Source organism: Manacus candei, unplaced genomic scaffold (genome assembly GCF_025592945.1).
Source record: "Manacus candei isolate 608988 ecotype Guabito, Panama unplaced genomic scaffold, ASM2559294v1 h1tg000046l, whole genome shotgun sequence".
Taxonomy (NCBI): domain Eukaryota; kingdom Metazoa; phylum Chordata; class Aves; order Passeriformes; family Pipridae; genus Manacus; species Manacus candei.
Window position 1 is genome coordinate 14,483,396 of NW_026138094.1, and position 20,706 is coordinate 14,504,101.

The window sequence follows — 20,706 nt, forward strand, 5'->3', positions numbered from 1 at the left end:
AGTTTTGCCAGTCCACCTCTGGCAGACAAATACAACTGCTTTGTAATCTTTTAATCTTCCTTGCCTTCATCCTCATTCCTTCCTGCATTTTTCTTTGAGACTATTAAATGGCTTATTAATTTGAGTTCCTTATTAGATCCATTTGCTGTTTAAAGCAGGTGACACTTTACTTTGTTAGCCTGACTCCAAAGACATGTTCCATTTGTAAACAAGGAATGAATGTCTCCTAGAGCAGGTTGGAAACCAGTGCAGGGCTCTGCAACACACCTTTTTAATTAAGCTTTGAACTGTTTTAAAACATGGTGATTTTTTTTTAAAGTACTCATCACATAATCATATTCCAAGAACCTCCTTCCTTTGAAGGCACGTGACGAGTAGATGAAGAGACACAAATTGGTGGCCAATTATTAAAAATTGTCAGTAAGTTCTAAGAGTCCCCAGTAACTCAACTCATCCCATGGGTACTGTTGCATTACCCTGCTGAAGGATGCTGACAGGGACATGGCAGCTGGTCATGCAAGAACAAAGTGAAGTTAACTGGACCAGGCAGTCCTGCTGTGGCTGCTCAGGACCATTTCTCAGCCATGACACAGCACAAATCACATGAGAGCTCAACAGCCTCAAGAACATGTGAATAACTGCAGTTACACAAGGAAAAAGCTTCATGTTTCCAAAGCTGCCTGGTAAAAGTTATCAGACAAGCCTTTTTTCCCCAGCATTTCCTTCACAGCAAGCAAACAATCCTGGGAACAAAGCAGAAGCACCTCTAGTACCACAGGAATTCCCAGGTCATAATACAAGCCTTTTGACAACTCTAGCAGTGTGTTCCCTACCTTTTCATCAGGGCATTGCTTCTACACTTTGCCTCTCTTGCTGTCAGCCAGGCTTTAACATAGACTTCTTGTTAAAGTTTCATTCCCTATAGAAACAGTAAAAACAAGAATTAAACAATGCACACATTTGTTCAAACTTAAATTTCTGCACACTCCACTGCTCCAGTCACATGAAATGAACTCTGTGAATTGTTGTAGGACCCACTAGCTAAGGTAAGGTTACATGTCACTTGACTATTAAAAAAGTACAAAACCAGACTTTAAACTTAAGAAACAAAATATCAATGCAGCACAAAATTTGATATTTTAAGAATGCAAACAACATTTGATGCTTTAAACCAAACTAAATCAAAGCACAGTTGAGCCAGCCCCTTCAAATGATCTCAACTCTTCCATTATTTTCTGACAATCGATACCTTCATGTCCATTCCCAGGACTCTGCCAGCCACCAAAGTGCTCTTTCAGCCCAATAACCTTCCAAAGCCTACTTCAAATCATTTTTCTTTGCAAGATTCTGATATTTAAGCAGATCAGTCTTACTCCACAATCAGCAATACACACACACTCTTCCATCCAGCCAGTTTATTCCAACTCTGCTTCCAGTGGGTGACACAGTCTCCTTGCTCTTTACTGTCCCCCACAGCACCACGGACCAGCCCCAGTCACAGCCAGTTATTCTCCAGTTCTTGACTTGGAACATTTTCACACAAGGCTACAAAGAGAGCAGGCAGCAGTAGCACTGCACAATTTCCCCCAATGGTCTGATCTGTAATATCAAGTTTCCAGGAGTGTCAGAAATTATAAATTTAGGGATCACCTGCAGACCTCAAGCACAGCTGCAAAAAGTCCAGGAATTCAGCAGCACTAACACATGAATAGTTTCCCCATGGACACTTCAAAAAACTCCTTTCCTAGTCACCTATCTGGAAAGCCAACGAGGACAACTATATGCAAGAAAAATAAAAAATAAAAATATATTTATGCATCATAAGAAAGACAGTCAGACCTGCAACTCTATTTTGTATTACTTGCATCTTGCAGAACATATTTACAACGAGTTTGTTGTTCTCCACCAATAAAGTAAAAGATCTACTTGTTCAAAATACAAGATGATAAGGAAAACCCCATGAAATTCAACCCTGCTTCCAAAAATTCAAGGAAGTGATGTTCAAGTATCCCACAAGATTCGTGACAGAGACAAATCAGTCTTAAAACCTCCACTTTTCTTTCTAGATTACAGTATTTATGGCCAACAGGCACCACTAAAGAATGGAAAGGATTTCTGAAATACAACTGTGTTTATAGGGAGGGATACAGAAAACAAATTGTAGCCAATGAGGGGGAGGAAAGCCAAAGCAAACACTATAAAATGTAAATATTACTTCATCCAAAGCACAGTTCAGGAGGGCGGCTGGTCCATGGTTTTTGTACAACTACTTATTATACGACAACTTTTTAAAAGGAGAGATCCCCCAAACACAATGTTCTGTTTTCCTTGGCACAGCAGATAAAGGCAAATGAAAGCAGCAAATCTTCCAATGTTGAGCTTCAAACCCAAAATCTGTAGCTGGAAATGTCAAAGTGCATCAACCAAGAGCGACAGAAGTGACCTGCTTTCACCCAGCCACGTCTGGGCACACATGCCAACCTCAGTTTTGTTCTGAAACCATTCTCTACCCAAATTAAATTTTGAAATTTAAGGCATGCTGGAAGGAAAGACAGGTGGGAGTTGTTTCTAACACATTTTGCTATATTTAAGAACAGACCTCAACTGCGACTTAAAATGTTTTATGTGATTTTTTTTGCCTTTGGTCAGCAAAAATGCCCTCTAAGATGAGAAAACTGGACAACTGGATGATGACAATTATAGACAGAGTGCCTGACATGCAAAGACAGCATCTGCCAGGCTGTAACTGCTCTCTGCAGATCATCTACACACCACTGGAAAGGTTTAATGGAGGGATAGCACTCACTAATACCTCCCTCATCTACTAAATCTCTACATCCAGTTACCAAAATGTTCATCCACAGACAAAAAAGTGGGAAAGTACCACCAGCAGCTCAGCTACAAATATATCAACTACCATGTACTGCTGGGACAGTTTCCCTGCCAGCAAAATAAAGCAACATCAGGGTCTCCTCCCAAAAATCACAGTATTAGTTCAAGAGCAATGACATGCCCAGGTAACCACTGCTGATCCTGATCTTGGAGGGTTAGGAATACTGAGAATAATTCCCTAAGCCCACAAGCTTCTTCTGAAGCTCAAGACAAAACCAAAACTCAACAGTCCAGCCCCCAAGGCCCTTCTCTGTGTTTGCATAAAGCCTGTACACCAAGTGGGGGTTTCCTCTTGGGGCTTTCTCATGTTCATATGTGTACATACAACTCACACATCACACTTACTGCCTGTCCATTTTTATTTCAGATGGCTAAACTGAAATTATTTGATTCGTTAGTAGGAATGATTTTTAATGACCCAAATTAAAAAAGTCAAAATTTACAGTAAATATTAAACAGGGAGGATATAATTGGCTAACTCACTTCTAACACTCCTCCTTACTCTTCTCCTATTTTTAGATCATAGTTCCTCCTTTTTTTCACTCTCCTCCTGTTATTACTTACTTCACTCTATTTCAGCCTTTACAGAACTGCTATCTAATACATCTACTAGAGAGATACATATTAGATATATGTAATCTATCCAATATTTTTATTTTTACCTTTGAAAAGGTAAAAATACACCATTTAAGAGTTGGGCCAGCCAACACTTTCTAAAGTCTTTCATTTCCACTTCTCAATTTCCTCCTGGTGCTGTTTCTGAGCTCTTTAGGGAACTACCAGTGACTAGTTCTGCATCACAGACTGTTGAAATGAGTGCTCCAGCTCTCAGCAGCACTGCCCCACACAGCCTTCCTTGCAGGGTTTGATTTTGACTCTGCAGTCTGTGGGGGCACTTTGTGAGCACAAATGCATCAGCAGTGTATTTCCAGAGCAGTCCCCGATCAAACCTCCAGACCAGGCATAGACTAAACATGAAGGACCGCAGAAAATATCCAAGAATTATTATGCAACATAGGAAAGAACCTCATTCACTTCAAGTAATTGTTTGGTCAGTACCCACTGTTATAAACAGCTGATTTTAAACAAGAGTTGAACAGTGATGATGCACTCACTGTTTATACATATTCATCCCCTACCTGTTGGCTATCCCTCAATTAAAGCAAGGCACAACTGGTTTTAGCTTCCAGAGGATTTGCTGCTTTTAGTACAGAAAAAAAAAAATCATTATTTGTGTCCACAGTAGCAAATGTTATTTAAAAGCAGAATTGATATATAAGGGAAGAGAGCCAGGGCCTTTCCTGTGCTCTTGCCCAGGACCACTCAGTGAAGCTACAGCAGAAGGACAAGGGACAAGTGAACTCAGCCCTTCAAACCACACCTGCACTGCTGTGTAAGGGAAAGCTCAACCCAAACTGTCTTCAAAAGGTCCTAAATTTTAACAGGTTTGGTTTTGGAGTGGAACTGCAAAGTGGGGAGGGAACATGCTGATTTGGGGGGGTTATTCTGTTTGGGTTTTTTTACAAGAGTCATCATAACAACAATTTGAAATTTTAATACATTCCAGGGAACCTGATTAAAATATTATAACAAACAAGAGAAACATACTGGAAATGCACCAAGCCACATAAATTGCATCATGTTTTGGTAAGGCACTTATATAGAAATTATTTGGGTGTCTTTTTTTGGTTCTTTCATTACTAGTGTTATTCAGTATTACAGTTCTTTCCAGGAAGCTTCAGAACAAATACCTTAATTCTACAGGTACACGTGTATCAAAACATTAACTACTGGAAGCCTCTGTCAGACTTGGAAACCACCAATCCCCCAAACATTATGTTTGAACAAGGTGACAAGGTTATGTTGACTTTTTATTTTCAGTCCAACTTAAACTGGAGAACGTTTAGCCTCCAACTTTTTGGTCGTGCCGACATTGCATTTAAAAACTGAGGTCAAAGTTGAGTAAAGGACAACAAATGGAAAGAAGATTTTCTGCAAGTCTTCATTTTGGGAGATAAATTTAAGATTGAGAAAGGGTTTGACTAAGTACCTATTGCACTACTCCCATTCCTCAGCCTGTCTGGGTTTGACCACGAAGCACAACTGTTCCTGCAGCCACTGTTATAAAAAGCATTTCAGCCAACTATGACTTGCAAAAGTCACTGCAACTCAGCTGCTGGGAAGCACGATGGAAATCAAAAAGGATGTTGAATATTTAAGTGACGCTGCAAATTTCTTTATCCAGTTTTCAAACCTCAAGGTTAACAAACAAACCCCATTATCATTCAGCTTGGTCCAAGAATCATCTTCCTCTCTCAAGAGTCACAAGACAGTTTTCTGCAGCTATCACACACCACAGCAGGAATTAACCTAGAAATTAGTAAACCCTTCAATACAAAATCCTGTAGATTAAAAACTGCCAGACTGGCTTCTGGCAGTGGTGGTGCCCCCAGTTCTGTTTTAAGAGTCACACAGAACAGTTGGACGAGTTACAGCCTCGCTCCCTTTAGGACCAGCTGGCTCTGCTCTCTACTTTGCTACTTTCCCTTTCAAGCACATATTCTAAATAGAACCAGGTTATTTACATTGTTCCTAACGCTTGACCTGCATCAGCTCCACTCACCTGAGCTCCATAGTGTGTGCCAGACTGTGTCAATATTTGTGCTTTTACTAACTAATAATTAACTCTGGCTGTATTAACTAGGTAATTGCTAATACTGCCATTAACACATATAGTAATTCCATTAAGCACCATACTGGTCTTATATCCTATAGAACAAGATACTCACCAGAAACACAGACCTACAACCACACTGCTACAAAAAATATGAAAACTCACACGTATGAAAATCCCTAATACTGGGAAAACATTAGGAAGCCCATATTTCAAAAAAATAGTCTTTGTGCCTTTTATCTTACTGCTTGCAGAAACAGATCTTATCTTTTGTGTTACTTTCTAATAAATTCACTGTTTAGAAGCAGCCATTGGGTAAAGCCTGTTCCAAAGGAGCAGAAGCCACTCATAACTTGAGGAAAGTACTCAACCACCTGGACTCCAATGCTTCTACAAGTAAAACATGTACATCACAGAAGCTCTTAAGCCTGTAGAGAAGCTTAATGGTTTTTCTGCTCTGCCTTTAGAGCTCCTTGCAATTTTCCCCTTCCCCAAAAGCTAACCACAAAAACTCTAATGCTCCATTTTTGTTAATGAAAAAATCCCACTGCCAAGTCATGATTAACCCTAAAAAACTTGGCTAAATTCACCAGAGGTGCAGTTCTGCTTTAATGTTCACTTTAAGTGAACTCCTCAATACTCTAAAAGCAATATGGAAGTTTCACCAATACCCTAAATATATAAAATTTTTAACAAGATGAGAGAAGCAGGAGACTCTTACAAAGTAAGACTTGTCTGCTAGACACACAAACCAGAAATAATCCATTTACTCCCCTCGACCTTCCTTGGCTAGACTAACTCAATTAGTTTCCCTAAACCACCAGATACTTGCCAAGATTAAATATTTGGGTTTAATCATTCAGAAAGTGAAAGACTATGCACTGTAATGTAACACTTTTTACGGAAACCTCTGCTTGAGCAACAGTTCCAGAAAAAAATTGTGAAATAGAGTAAAAAGCTGCCCAGAACACCACACTTCCACTCTGTTAATTCAAAAAAAAGAAGTTTCAGAGTCAGGCACCAAGTCAAGACCTCATTTTGAGCAAAGGAGAAGCGGCACGTTTCAAAACGCAGTTAACTCCAGAATAACAACCATCGCCGGGAAGCTATTAAATATCACCATCCCCTGGCCAGCAACTTGTGCTACGCGCAGACCTCATGACGGAACGGCGATAAAAATGTCAGGGCTAATTTTTAGCACCGCGTCGCATTAATCCAGGTATAGGATAACCCGGGCTCGCCGAAGGGAAAACCGGGACGCAGACACGGCACCGAGGGGCTGAGCAGCCGCGGGGCGATTCCGGCTGACGCAGCGCTGCTGCTGCGCGGAAAAACCGCACGTGGGTCCGGGGAACGCGCGGGGACGGGGGAACACGCACATACATACACATATACACACACATACATACATACACACACACACACACACCCGGGGATCGGGGGAACGCACACCCGCCTGGGTCTGGGGAGCGCACGGACGGATCGGGGGGACGCGCGCACGGATGGATTTGGGGCACACGCACACAAACACGCACTCCCCGGCCCGTGCAACATGGACGGCCCGCGGGGAGGGCTCGGCCGGCCCCGCCGCCGCCGCCCCCCAGGGAGCCCCTCGGGCCCGGCCGGGGCCGGCGGGAGCCTCGGCCCGCCGGGGACAAGGAGGAAGGAGAAAGTTTTACCCCCTCCCACCGCGGCCCAGCGCAAAGTTCCCGCCGCCCCCGCGCCGCCCCAGCCCCCGGCCCGCCCGCGCCGGCCTCCCCCGCCCGCGCTGACAGCCCCACGCCCCTTGCCCGCCGACCCCGATCCGCGGCACCGCCGCGGAGAACCCCCCGCCCCGCGGCGGTGACAACCCCGCCGCCCTCACCTCAGGCGAGGGCCGCGCTCCGCAGGGCGAGGAGCGGGCGGCGAAAGGAGTGCGGGGGGCAGCGCGCTCGGTGCCCGCGCCCTTATCGCATCCCAGCGGAGCCCGGCTCGCCCCCGCCGCCTCCCGCCGTGTGGGCGGCTCAGGCGGGATCCCCCCTCCCCTCCGCCGCCATCTTGGCTGTCACGGGGCGGGGGAGGCGGGCGGTGACTCGGGAGCGTGGCGGGGCGGGCGCGGGTCCCGCCGCTTCGTGAGGGGGAGGCGGCCGTGCCCCGCTGCCCGCCGGCTCCCGCTCCCTTCTGAGGGCTCCCCTCACGCCGCGGCCCCGCCGCTCCCGCCGCGGGTCCGGCCGCTCCCGCCTTCCCCCTCACGGAGCGCGGCGCCGGCGGCTCCGAGCTGTGAGGGGGGAGCGGGGCGCCCTCGGTGAAAGCGTCTAAAACGCAACGCACAGACCGCAGACCTCCCCCCACCTCAGCCCTCTGATCTAAACGGCATCTTTAGTTTAAACAGAAATCAATCTCCGGCCCAAATAGGCCGGGATTTGGCTCACCTGCGGCGCCCGTCGCCTGGACCCGGAGGAGGTGCCGGCTGTCTGGAAAACCAGGGTTGAGAAAACCGAGGGATTTTCTGCAGGCTTGATGTAACCCGCAGCAGGCTGTTGCATCAAAGACTAGAAAAAGAACCCGGGACAAAAATAATCTTTTAAGTGCGCGCAGCTAAGATTAGTGCAGCGTGTCAAGATGTTGCTGAGCGCTACAGAAGGAGTCCTCCTGCCTGTACCAACACAGAAATACTACTTTTCTGACATCTGCAACCCTGAGTATCCAAATTTTATACCAAAGTGATGTTTAGGGATAGGATCCCACCATACAATTTTGGCTTTAAATTCAAGCTTCCCTCCCTTCTAGATGTTTGGCTTGAGGGTTTAGATGTGGCTCGTCATAAAGACACAAGATCCATGTGAAATTCTGAATTTGTACTGTGAATGTGTTCAAACCTGCTGTATTGGTTTACCTCATCCCTCTGAGAAATCCGACCAAATAGGAGAATATAAAAGCAAAAAAGTACAGAGCAGGGCTTTTTTCCCCCACATGCTTTTATTAATTTGATTGTTTATAGCAGAAATGCTGCTCCTCTTACCCCTCAGGTAGGAAACGCCACAGCTGACACAAGCCAGTCTCTACCCGGGCAGCAGCATTAAATTATTTAAAGTGCTGGTAGAAATTTTTCCAAATCAGTTTCTGCTATGTTTTAATCCTGGAAATGCTTTTCAAGTAAATAGCAATGGTGAAGTGGCTTGTGATAGTAATTTTGATATGCAAAGTGTTCTGTTCTCTCTGCCTTTGCTGGTTTTTCACGTGGGCATAATTTTTAGCCTTCAGTGTTAACACCCAAGATTAATGGGTATGTTCCTACTTCTAAGAGTATTGTTTCAGCTGCTGTTATACTGAGGCAAAATCCCCGCACAGATGTACGAATAGTTCACTTTGCAGGGTTTAAGTTCACAGCCATGAAAATATTCTTGACTGTTCGTAATGGAAACTTTCATTTTAGAGAAACAAAGTTCTTAAATATTCTGTGGCAGTTTTCAGCTCATTTTATAGGTAAAATTTTTTGTAGATGTCTTTGATTTGCTGTTGATTTATTTCCCTCCACCATTTCTGTCCTTCTAGGATTATCTGCATTTAATTACACATTGTGTCAAGGTCAACAAATTGCTGTCGAGGATGGGGATCTCGCTGTGCAAGGCCTGACACAAACACCAGAGGAGTTTCTGCCCAATGCTGCCATCACAGCCAACGGTGCTTATCTCTGTCCTGTCTTTCTTGTTCTTACATCTCCCCCTCCTTCCCACCCGATTCCATCAAGCCTCTGCTGCTTTCTCTCCCTGACCTACCTGCTGCTCACACTCTCGGCTCTGGCACACTTTCATCCCCACCAGCACATTTAATTGCAATGTTCCATTTCATTATTAGCTTGTCACCACCTTTGTCAAGTCACCTTTCCTAACAAATCTCACCGCAAAGCTTTCCTGCGTAGCTTGTCATCAATTTTCCGCATTAGGGCTCATCTGAAACCATGTGCAAAAGGGTCTGTGAGGAATCATGGCTGCAGTGCTGTATTTATTTGTGAATAAAGAGCAGCACCAGTGAATAGTGCTACTGTACAGGCAGAGACAGATTTACTGTGTGCCCAGCTCCTGCCAGGCTCATTGCACAGAGATGTGTCTATGTGTCACTCAAACAAAGCCTTTCCCTTCCCCGGGATTTTCAGGATCTCTGGGCAGTGGTCTCTACATGCACGTGGAGACCAACCCCAAGATCATTAAGTCAGCAGAATTCTTCCTATTAACCCCAGTCAGTGTTGGATCAGATTCTTGTTGTGCGTAGTAAGTTAATTAAACAAGTTAACAATTGCATGCAGTGCAGGTGGGCTGGCACCAGGCATTTCTGTGGGATTCTGCTGCCTCTCAAGTGCAGGGTGGAGCCCTGGCAGCCAGATTTAGCCTCCCCCGGAGTGCAGCCAGCGAGACATGGTGGCTTTCTGCAGACTGGCAACCACAGAACCATTTCTTTCCATGTTACAACCCCAAATTTCTACCTTGTGGCACTCAAGTAATTTTCAGAGTATGGTTTAGCTTATTTTAACTGTGTTTTACACATGGGTAAACTCCAGCAAGGCAGAGGACAAGTGGCAGATGGTCAGTGACAGAGCCAGGAATAGAAGGGAGGACTTCCTTGTCCCAGGACGTGGTTGTAATTGACTTTGTCCCAGGATTGTGAGATGTGATGATTTATAATTCATGAGACTTCAGCAGTGCTTTAAAAAAGCCCCAGCTATTACTATTCCCAGTTTTTCCTGGCAGAGGTTGGCTTCCATAGGCAAAACGATTTCAGTGTCTTAAGTGTGCAATTTAGGGCTTAGTCTGTTCACTTTCTGACCAGTTTTATTCCTTTTGAGCTCACTTGGCTGTGCTGTGTGCACCGCTCATTTACACCTACGGGGAGAAGGATGAGGCTCCAAGAGAACCCAACAGAGCATCTTTCGAATAGACCTATCTGTAACCTTGGTAAAAACAATCATAAAGATAATGATAATGGATAATTATAAACTCCATAACTGGCAAAACAAGACTGTGCATTTCAGAGGACGAATTGCCTTCCCCTGTCCAGTAACCCACTTTATGGTGCAGTAATGGATCTGCATCCGGAGGGTTATGCACTGAAATGGAGCCTTTGGCAAGATGGGATCACACTAGAAATGAAGCAACATCTTCATGGTTTTTTTTAATATATGCATATTTGAAAATCTGGAAGTTATCCCTTTTTACATAAAGAGACTGTCCCTGCTCAGAATGATTAAATTCTAGGACAGATTATGAAATAATAAAGTATCTAAATATTATGATGCAGCAGTACAACAGTGCAGCTACCCTTCCTTTTACTGATTCAAGTATAGTATTTCTGAAAAGCCTTTTGCACTCCAGGGAAACTACTGACTATAAATTATATAACAGGCAATAGAGTTATCATGCATATATGGGGGAAAAAAAGAAGTTTCAGACCTTTCTCTAGGTAAAGAACTTACAGAAGCAGCTAAAAATATGGGAAATGGAGCAAACACAGGGTCTGATCCAAAGGCCACCGAACTCAGCAGAAGCATGCAGTTCATTAGGCATCAGAGTCATGTATGTCATGAACTACAATTCACAAATGCAATTAAGAATGTTACTGTATATGAGTAAGGATAAAGTCTGATTGTCTAATTGCATTGTCTAGGTGTTCTGCTTGGATAAAATGAGCAAATTTTTCTCCAGTAGGTAGACTTTCTCAGCAAGGATGTATTGCCAATATTTATGTGAGAGTTTGTGGTCCCAGAAGCACAGAAATGCTGGAAAACAAAAAGGAAAGAAAAATGTATCCAAGGAGGAGATCCAACTGCTTCCAAGTCATTTCTAGAAATAAAATTCTGATGCAAACTCATTATCATTCCACTTTCCAGTGCTGATTTGCTTCCTCAAGATTTCAGAGTGTGCATCTGAGAATTCTGACTGTGCATCATAAAGTTTCCCTCAGCAACTGCTAAAACTATTCACAAGGCACTGCAGCATGGAGCAGCTCTCAAAGATGGGATGGTAAGAGCCCCAGGGGACAGCCTTTGGGATTAATCAGGGAGAAAACAGTTAACTTTGTGCTTTGCTGTGTTGCTGTGGGTTGGGGGAATCAAGCAGGTGATGCCATACCTCTTGTCCTGTTGTTAGCAGGCAAATAACTGTGCACAGCTGGAGCATGTTCTGGAATGGCTCTTCCCGTAGGCCCTGGAAGCTCTGAGACAAATATTTGTAGCACATTTTGTGGGAACGGGACAGCAGGAGGGTTGATTGAGGATGGTCCAAGTCCTAATGCATGTACCAAAGCCAACTCGCTGTGTGTGCCAGCACTAACCTGTTTTAAGTATTGCTGTCATCAGTAGGGCAAGATAACAAAAGCTGCTCTTTCTGGAGAAATATCAGGAAGGAAATTGTGCATGCAGATTGGCCAGCAAACACAACAGTCTGGGGCTGTCAGTGTACACACTGATACTGCTGGTTTGTTGCTATTTTCAGCAGCTCCTGTACCCTCAGGGGTGAGAGAAGGACTTAACTGCTGTCCCTGCTGTTCAGGCATCAGCCTGAAAGGTTCCATGTGGGCTCCGGCTCTTTGGCCCATCTGGAGGTGATTTCTGCAAATAGCAGTTTTCCTCTGAATCTGTCCAGTTCACCACCCAGAGCCACGTGACACTGTGGCACTGTGGTATCTCCTCTCACATCAGATAAAAACCCACTTTCCTTCACTAGAGATCTCAGTTCCTCATTATTTGCACTTTTATTTATCCTCGAATCCTGGCCACGCCAAGCAATTGCATTCGATTACCTAAGCATTCCCCACAGTTTTGCCTGACTTACTTCAGGCTCTAAACTCCTGTGTAGTCCTGCTGTTTAAAGTTTTTGTGTTTTGTTCTAGAGTTCACTTATATCATGAGGGGTGAAGTGTATCTGTCAGTTAACCACTTCTCAGGAGTACTATTAGGCTTAATTAATGTTTGTAGAACACTATTGAGATTCTCAAGAGAAGCAGCAATAGAAGTGCAAAGGATTATAATTAATTTAGAACTATCTCATTTTTGAGTAAATGGCTAACAACACTTAAGCTGAGATTCTCCAAGTAAAACTAATTTATTTGATTCTTACATGAAAACATTCTGAAATCTGGGTTCCATTTGCTACTTCCACTGTATGATGATGCATTTTGATCTTTATGGTCCTTTGATATCATTTGATGTATCCAGGCACGTTGCACAGCTTCTTTTAGTTCAGGAAACACAGTCCAATATATGTAAGTCAAGTTAAAATATAATAACAAAATAACTAAGTCAATAAACTCAAAGACAATCCACAGCACCATTTAGTATATTACACAGCACCTTTAGGATATTAAGTGTTTGAACCATAAAGCCTGTAATTAATATTATGGAAAAATTCCCGTATTTATTTATGAGGCATCTCATTTACATAAATAGTCATTATCTGGAAATAAACCCAGATCATTAAAATTCCAAAAACTGATTGAGATCAGTCGAGATGTACCAAAGAGATTTGCCAGACTCCCTGTTTGAGAGTGTTCTGAGAGAAGAAATCTCTGCTCCCAAACAAGCTTAAACAGGCCTGGGCTGTGAAAACACAAGCAGTGCTTCATGCCCATGACATCATCAAACAGAACGGTTATTTTGTACAGTGAGAAAACATTGGGTCACTCTTCTCACTAACTGTCATGGAGAGCTTCCAACAAAATGCTTCTGACACATCTGCACGGGAAATTTGACCCAGATTTTGGCTGGTGTTGTCCTAACACAGGTTTCTGCTTTCCTGAAGCTCTGCAGCAAGTCAAAATACTTTTCGAAATACTCATTTCTTTCCAAATACTTTAAATACTTACAGGACTTTCAATACTTATGCATCTAGTTAGGAAACACATCGTGCAGAATGAAAAAAAAAGAAGAAATGGCACTTTCATGTCTCTGCAAGCTGGATTCATCACTCCTCAGCTATTAGCTACAGAGTCACAGGTATTTAAAATTATGTTCTGGTTGATATAAAGAATGTGTCTCGGGTCCTGCTGTCAGTGTTTTTGCCTTTCAAGACCCAGAGTGTTCCCTATTAAACTTTTTCTAGGTAGAAATAAACCCACCAATTTTTTAAAAAGCTACAGCTACAGAACATACCTCAAAAATCTGCAATTTCCCTGAAAATTCAGACCTGAGTCTGTCCTTTTTCAGCCTAAGATGCGTCTTTGAAGTGGAAGTGTAAGCCCGGAGCAAGGTGATAGACCACGATCTGCCCTGTTTGCATGATTATCTTACTAATTCCTAGAGAATGGAGGTTGGCTCAAGTACTGAGTCATGAGGATTTCATCTCAATACAGATATTTTTAGTATCTGTTATTTTATCTCGGGTGAAGCTTTTTCTGTATCTGTATCACTGCCCAAACTCCTCTCCTAATTATCTGAAATCCTTCTGTAACTGCTTTGGAATGTTCCCTTCTCTTATTACAATATTATCTTGTATTATATTGGCTCCTAACTGCTCATCTATTGATTGGGTCAGGTAAGAGTGTCCATGTTGCAAGTGTGAGCAACTGCTGAGAAACGGGCAAAACAGAGTAACAACAGTAAATCTCCCCGGTGAGTCACCGTGAATTTAGGTCAGCCCAGGCTCTGCCCTTTGCTGAGCTCTCTGGGAGTTGGCTCCAGGTTACCTGAGGGAGCCCCCAAACTCATCAGATCCCCCAAATTAATGGTTGTGTTCCTTTGCCATGTATCACTGCCGCTGCCATGGGGGGGTTTAGAGGAGGTGAACACTGTCTTAGCAACTGGCCCACAGCCTGCAGCTGAGAAAGGATATGAGAGCAAATACAAACCAAATCACCTTGAGAGTAAAATACGAACCCTATTTGTTTAACCCAATTTGTGCCAAATAATATTATGGATCCTCTCAATCTCAGCCAGTTGAGGCTCAAAATCAATGTGCTGAGAGCAGAGGAGGGAGAGTGGTGTATCTGGTCTGGCTCATACCTGGGCATCCTCTGCTGCAACAGTAAGGGGCTCTACAAAACCAGGTAGGCAGAGAAAACTGTGAATTGGTGATTAATTTAACTGGTTCATCACCTCCTTGAAAAAAGTATGACCAATGTTGATGCAAAGAAAGTAATTCACATAACCAAGTTTGAATTTGACTCATAACACAGTAAAAAACTACCTTAATAAATGGCAATTTTTAAAAATCACAGTCTGACTCTCGATACAACAAAAAGACTTCCAGTATAAATAATGGAATTGGAGGAAATGTCTTTGGCAAGTCAATTTGTTCCATGCTGCTGATGGTTCCTGTTAGTGACAAGGATTTGTTTTTCAAGAGGGAAACAATGGAAAACAGATGCAAAACCATTTACCAGAAGGCCAAGCAATGGCAGCTTTTCCAAAATGTCAAGTGTGCAGAGTGGAGTCAATTTAAAAGAGAATTAATTATTTAAACTGAATTAATTTGACTACAATGAAGCCCTGTTAAGCCATCTCATCCATCCTGCTTCCAACTGTGCTACCCCTTACAGTCCAAGTCTAAGTACTGACCTCAATTTTCAAATACTTCAAACAAAAACTCTCTTATCCAGTCAAGTGCCAATATGTTGCTTTTAAAATATATTTACTGTATCCCTTCCAGGAACTCACCAAAACAATTGTATTCACCTCCTCCACATTCCCAATTCATCCGAGTTTAATCCCTGGGTCCCCTTTTTCCTTCTTTTCCTCTTTCAGCTTTGTACTTGTGCTGTTTTCCCGGAAGCTTCAGGCAGTTTCCATCGCTGCATTCATCAGATCCACCTTTGCCTGCAAGTCTGTCCTTTGCATAAAGTCCCTCATATCCTGATCTCAACAACTTTTCTCATTTCTTTCATGCACTGCCTTGTTGTTGCTCGCCTTTGGGGACAGGAAGGTGACTGAATTTTAGGTCCACAGCTTTCATATGGAAGCTCATTTTCTCAAAAGCATATCCACACCTACTTCCCCTGGAACCAGTTGTCCCAAAGGGCTTCAGTTCCTCCCGGAACATGGACCATAAAAAAGTTGTAATTCACAGATTATCACTCCTAGAAGGAGCACTCCAGAGACCACTGTGCCCACTGTTTGCATTTTCCAGGTCAACAGGGATTTGCAATGCTACCAACAATTTAAAAATGGCAATAATGTTTACCTTTTTCCCTGATATGTGGCAAACACCAACAGAGACACTGTTCCTTTGAAATCCTTTGTTTCCCATGGGAATATCTGTAACCATTTCTACCACTGGTAAATCAGAGCTGTCACTTTTGGTTTCCAGTTTCAGCATGGGCACAGGAACCATTCCAAAACCATCCTTTTCTGTCACTATTAAAGCAAAACATCTGTGCTAGAATTTATAAAAAGTAAATTCCTTTATTTCTTCTATTTCATGGAGGAAAAGCACTCCTGTCTATTAAGTAATAAACTTAATTGCCCTGGGTCTTGCCTGCACTGGGAATGCATATTAATTTAAATGCATCAGTGTAAAAATCAGTCTCATTAAACTATCTCAAAGCCCTAAAATAGATTGAGCACTGTTCTAACACTTGCATATAATCATTCATATCAAAGTTATAATTTACAGGAGCTCATGATGAATATAAACAGGAATTAAAACAGCAAGGAAAAATGTTTAGTGGAAATGATATTTAAACTGATGGTTAAGAACTCTCTTCTGGAGCATATTCCAGGCTCTGGAGGAATACAGTTGGTAGGATCTATACGGTGTACTAGAAACAACATATGAAACGTGAACACACTGAAGCCAAAGTAACACCCTCACCTCAGAAAGGCATTTCTGAAGTGATTTTGTGCTCTGCCACTTCCTTGCCGTGTGGGGGGAATGACTCATGTACATATGGAAAAACGAGAGCGAGTTCTTAGAAACCATAACGTTTGCTTGATCGGTCACAGCCGACTGCGCCAGGGCCCGCTCGGCGTATCGGCCCCGCACAGCCCGGCTGGGGTCTCCATAGTTACCCCGGGCACAACAACCACACCGAGGTGCCTTTGTGGGGCTGATAGGCAGACAGGAAGCCAGTGAACATCTGCTACAGCTTGAGATGGTTCTGCCTCCAGCGACCGCCGAAAAACTTCAGGCTCTGCGTTCCACGTCCTGCTCGCTTGGCCTTTGACACCAGCAGCTGTTGGACAGGAGATGTAAAAGGTTATACCTACTGAAAGGGAGGTGCACTGTTTTCTAAAGGGCCTTTGGGATGTTTAAAGGCAGGGGTTTTTTTCCATTTTCTGATGACTGGAAATGCTAGATAGCAGAGTCTGCATATGGAGTTACTTCCTGAAGGTCAACCACTTCCTATTAACAACTATTTTTTTTCCTCATGTTCTGTTTTCCTTTCCAAACCTGCTTTGTTTTGTTTTGTTTTGTTCTGTTTTAAACACCAAAAACAATTGCCCTGTATACTGAATAGTAATTATAATCATCCTAATCATCATGAGGAAGCCATGTGCTTCCCTGGAGCAGGGCTGGGGCTTCCAGTCCAGGCAATCTGTCTTCTTGGAGCTTAACAGCATTTCTATAGCATGGACAGCCAAGGAACGGAGTTATACAAAATAAATACCAAACAATTTAGAGCAAACCGTTTCTTTGTTTAAAGAAAGAGCTCTCAAACATGAATTTTTAAAAGGGAGTTCAGCCAAAACGTGCAGATTCTCTGCTTGTGTGTGTGGAGAAAATCTCTGCTCCACATAGTTCAGCAGTTCTCCACCACTGTAGGATTTTCATTTGCATGGAAAACTACTAACAGGGAACCACTGACAGCAGCATATTTTTAGGATATTGAGGCCCGTGGCATCTTTATGTAGTTCCTCTGAGACTGTAATTTTGTCTAGGATATTGCAACAGTTGTGATGAAATCAGATTTAACCATGTATGGCAGATCCTTTGGGTCAGACACCATGAGATGAAAGCAGGGTTCAGAGTAACAATGAGAAAGATGAAGACACTACTCCAGAGTTAGGAAAGCGTAGGTGAGAAGAGAATTTTGCCCAGAAATTCTATGCTCTGTGCTTTGGGGTTTTATGCAGTTTTTTTTATGTTCTATTCTTAAACTGCAGATGGAGGATGGTTTGCTGGAAAATAAATGAAGCACAAGGATGACTTCAAACATTTGCAGGAGCCATGCTGACACTCAAAATATAGAAACATCAAGTAACTTTCCTGGTGAGATCATAAAAGCAGAGCCACAGTGATCAAAGAAGAAAATGCAAGACTCTTACTCCATTCCTAATACAAGATCCATTCTCCTTCTGGGACCAGGAGCCTCCATGGCACAGAGATGCTCCCATAGTCTACAAATACAGTACATAAGGTGGGTACTTTGACAGTATGTAATTAGTTAAATGTGGGAATATTCATAAATACAGTAGATGTAACGCTTGAGAGTGACAAATGACTGATCAGGTTATTATTGTATAATTGAGTCATAGAATCCCAGAATGGTTTGGGTTGGAAGGCTCTTTAAAGATCATCCAATTCCAACCCCAGCTCTGCCTGTGGGGTCTCACCTCTACAGAGCAGAGGGGCAGAATCCCCCCCTTGACCTGCTGTCCATGCTGGGGATGCAGCCTCAGATACCTTTGCCTTTCTGGACTGCTCTCAATCCTATTATCTTCTGGATTTCACAGGGAACTGAATTTATGAAACTGTATTAATATTAGAATAATTAAATATATATCTTGAACTGTGTGCACATTGCATTTAACCAGCTTGGGAACAGGCCAAAAGTTGAAGCAATTTTTAGGAGAATTGCAGAATCAATACATCAATTCCCATTAATTTGGTGTCAGAGGAAACAAATGTGTACCTGTCTGAAACGTGTGCATTCCCTGCAGAGATGTACTAAAATAAGCATCTTCTGTCTGCCTTCCCTGTGCCCTTCAAACATCAGAAACCAGGGCCAGAATGGGGGAAACCCAGACTGGCTCCAAAATCCTGGACCCGTTATACACAAATCCGAGCCATCCTAAACTCCACCCTATCCACTGCACTGAGTTCCTTGTTGCTCCCTCAGTGCTCCAGTCCCTCCAAAATTCATCTCTACTTCAGGGCTGAGAACATCTAGGCAAGCTGAGGAGGAACTCCTTTCAGTCTGTCACAACCATGAGCTGTAATTCTGCACAGCAGTGAGAAAATATTAGTGACTAATCCTAATCGAGAGCACATTTTAAACCAGCCAGAGTTCTGGATCAATCCAAGCTCCGTAAAATGTGCTGTGCTCCAAAGCAGCTGGCACATCTTACTCACTGCACAGCTGGCTGCTGAGAAAACTCTTGTCTCAGGAGGTTTGCTCAAGCACATGAAACATATTTTTAGCATTCCAAAGGTGTTTGTACTCACTGAGCTGAGAGTGCAACCTGCCTGACAGCAGCTTTCCAGAGGAAGGAGCAGGAGAGAGGATGATGAGATTACCCCCCATGGAAGGAGACTCCTGCTTGGAATATCAACACATCTTTTCAGTCTCTCTCATTGTGACTGTTTGTGCTTTCATCACATTTTCCATTTGCTCCTTCAGCTACGGGACCAGATGGCTCCCACACATAATGCTCTGAATCATGGCAAGGCTCGAGGTGATTGTTCTGTGGCACAGCAAACACACGCTGGACCAGGTTAAACCCCCTCTCAGCCACATATGGTGCACGCTGCGTGGAGCTGCAGCAGGTGCCTATGGATCCACACAGAGGAAGATCCTTTTCTTCTTGCAGGTTGTCAGGAAAATGACTGTCATACCTTCAGCACAAATAGCAGGGAAGAGAGGCAGTGCAGTAACACATGGCACAGGACAGATGCTCGGCGCTTCCTGGGATGCACAATGCCTGATGGCAAGGAATCCTGGCGGGCCAAGGACAGGAGGCTCTTGTTCCCCCTCTGATTTCTCCATGCAGCTTGTGATTAAACTGGTGCTGACACCTTGCCTAGTGCCTGTTTGCACAGCCAATAGCTCTGGGCAGGACTTCTGGCCGTAAAGCACCTACTGGAAAAGGAGAGAATCTCATTGTTTTAGAGCATCTTTGCCCCTGGCATTTGTTAAATAGAAAATAAAACCGATTTTCTCCTCACTTGCCTCACGTAGATGTGGGTAGATTCAAGCTGTGGCAGCCCTGTGAAATGAGGGTGAATGGGGAGGTGTTTGCCAATGGAACAACCACTGCTCAGGAAAACAAGGCTGGAGGGATTGCACAGCATGTGATGTGTGCTTCAGTGACAAGACCATAAACACCACCCTGTAGTTGTCCCTCACTGATCCATCACACTTCTGAGCACTGAAAAACCCTGTAATAATGAAGGTGCTTTTTCAATACCTAGGAGATGGCTGTTTCAGAGAATTCCAACCTGCCATGCTGGGGCTCAGTGCAAGCACCAAATCCCAGGTGGCTGAGGGATGTCCTGGATTGCACGGTGGATACGATGTGTGTGCTCCAGGCCACACAATGAGGGAGCAGCCAAGCATCTGGCCACTCTCCAATGGCCACACTCCACCTCAAGTATTTTCTGAGATGAGAAAATTACCCTTTGGCTGTTTTTCAGCTTGTTTTCCTTGGGATGCATTTGACATGCCCTCCTTGTTGGGAGTGACAGGACACCTCGTGAGCAGGTGCTGTGCTGGCCTTTGGCAAGCAGTGGGACACCCATCAGGGACTGGAGCAGTGACCAGGAATGTCACAACTGCAGCCTGTGCTGAGCAGCTCTGATGAAGGTTAAACATGTGCTGCCACCACCTCTGAGGTCAGCGTTGGGCTCACTTTAGCAGTCCTATAAATAGATGACCAAGGTTGACTGAAAAGAGGATTTGGCTCGGCTGGATCTTGTTTAGCATTCCCAAGAGAGGAAGGCAGATTCTTTTCCCTCCTCTCTTCCAGCCTCTAACCTTGAGTTGGTCTCTGTGGGAAGCATTAGTGGCATTTGCCAAAAGAGCTGCCGCCGTGAGCCGGATGTCCTGCTGTGTCACACAAACCACACGTACACGTCTCTCCAACCTGCTAACCCAGACCTAATTCCACTAAAGCCTCAAACTAATTCCTCGCCAGCAAAACTAGGGAAAAAACCCAAACAAACCTTGAGCCTAATTGCTTGAAAACAGTAGGACACCTAGTGGATTTATAGGGAATATCTTTGGGATTATCAGAA

General features: G+C 43.8%; 1 protein-coding gene and 1 long non-coding RNA gene across 12 annotated transcripts in view; one reads left to right on the top strand and one right to left on the bottom strand.

Annotated features, from left to right (window-relative positions):
- The window catches only part of DENND4A (DENN domain containing 4A), a 49,653-nt gene extending 41,585 nt beyond the window's left edge, over nucleotides 1-8,068 (bottom strand). For 6 of the 8 annotated variants that reach the window (XM_051797254.1, XM_051797252.1, XM_051797258.1 and 3 more), the window contains exons 1-2: nucleotides 7,431-7,585; nucleotides 834-919 (exon numbers count right to left, since the gene is read on the bottom strand). The gene's annotated coding sequence lies outside the window, so the exon portion shown is untranslated. Of the gene's footprint in view, nucleotides 1-833; nucleotides 920-7,430; nucleotides 7,586-7,977 lie in introns of those variants that run through there. The other 2 variants (XM_051797255.1, XM_051797253.1) reach the window with 1 other exon arrangement.
- On the top strand, nucleotides 6,224-20,181 carry LOC127475416 (uncharacterized). Of its 4 annotated transcripts, none has more exons than XR_007906201.1 (6): nucleotides 6,224-6,906; nucleotides 9,101-9,229; nucleotides 11,430-11,562; nucleotides 13,405-13,532; nucleotides 17,637-17,890; nucleotides 19,284-20,181. It is a non-coding gene; the product is annotated as an uncharacterized LOC127475416 (long non-coding RNA). The 4 variants fall into 4 exon arrangements; XR_007906202.1 differs by lacking the exon at nucleotides 6,224-6,906 and adding an exon at nucleotides 7,999-8,247; XR_007906200.1 differs by lacking the exon at nucleotides 6,224-6,906 and having other exon boundaries at nucleotides 7,999-9,229; nucleotides 19,094-20,181.
- The last annotated feature ends 525 nt before the right edge of the window (nucleotides 20,182-20,706 follow it).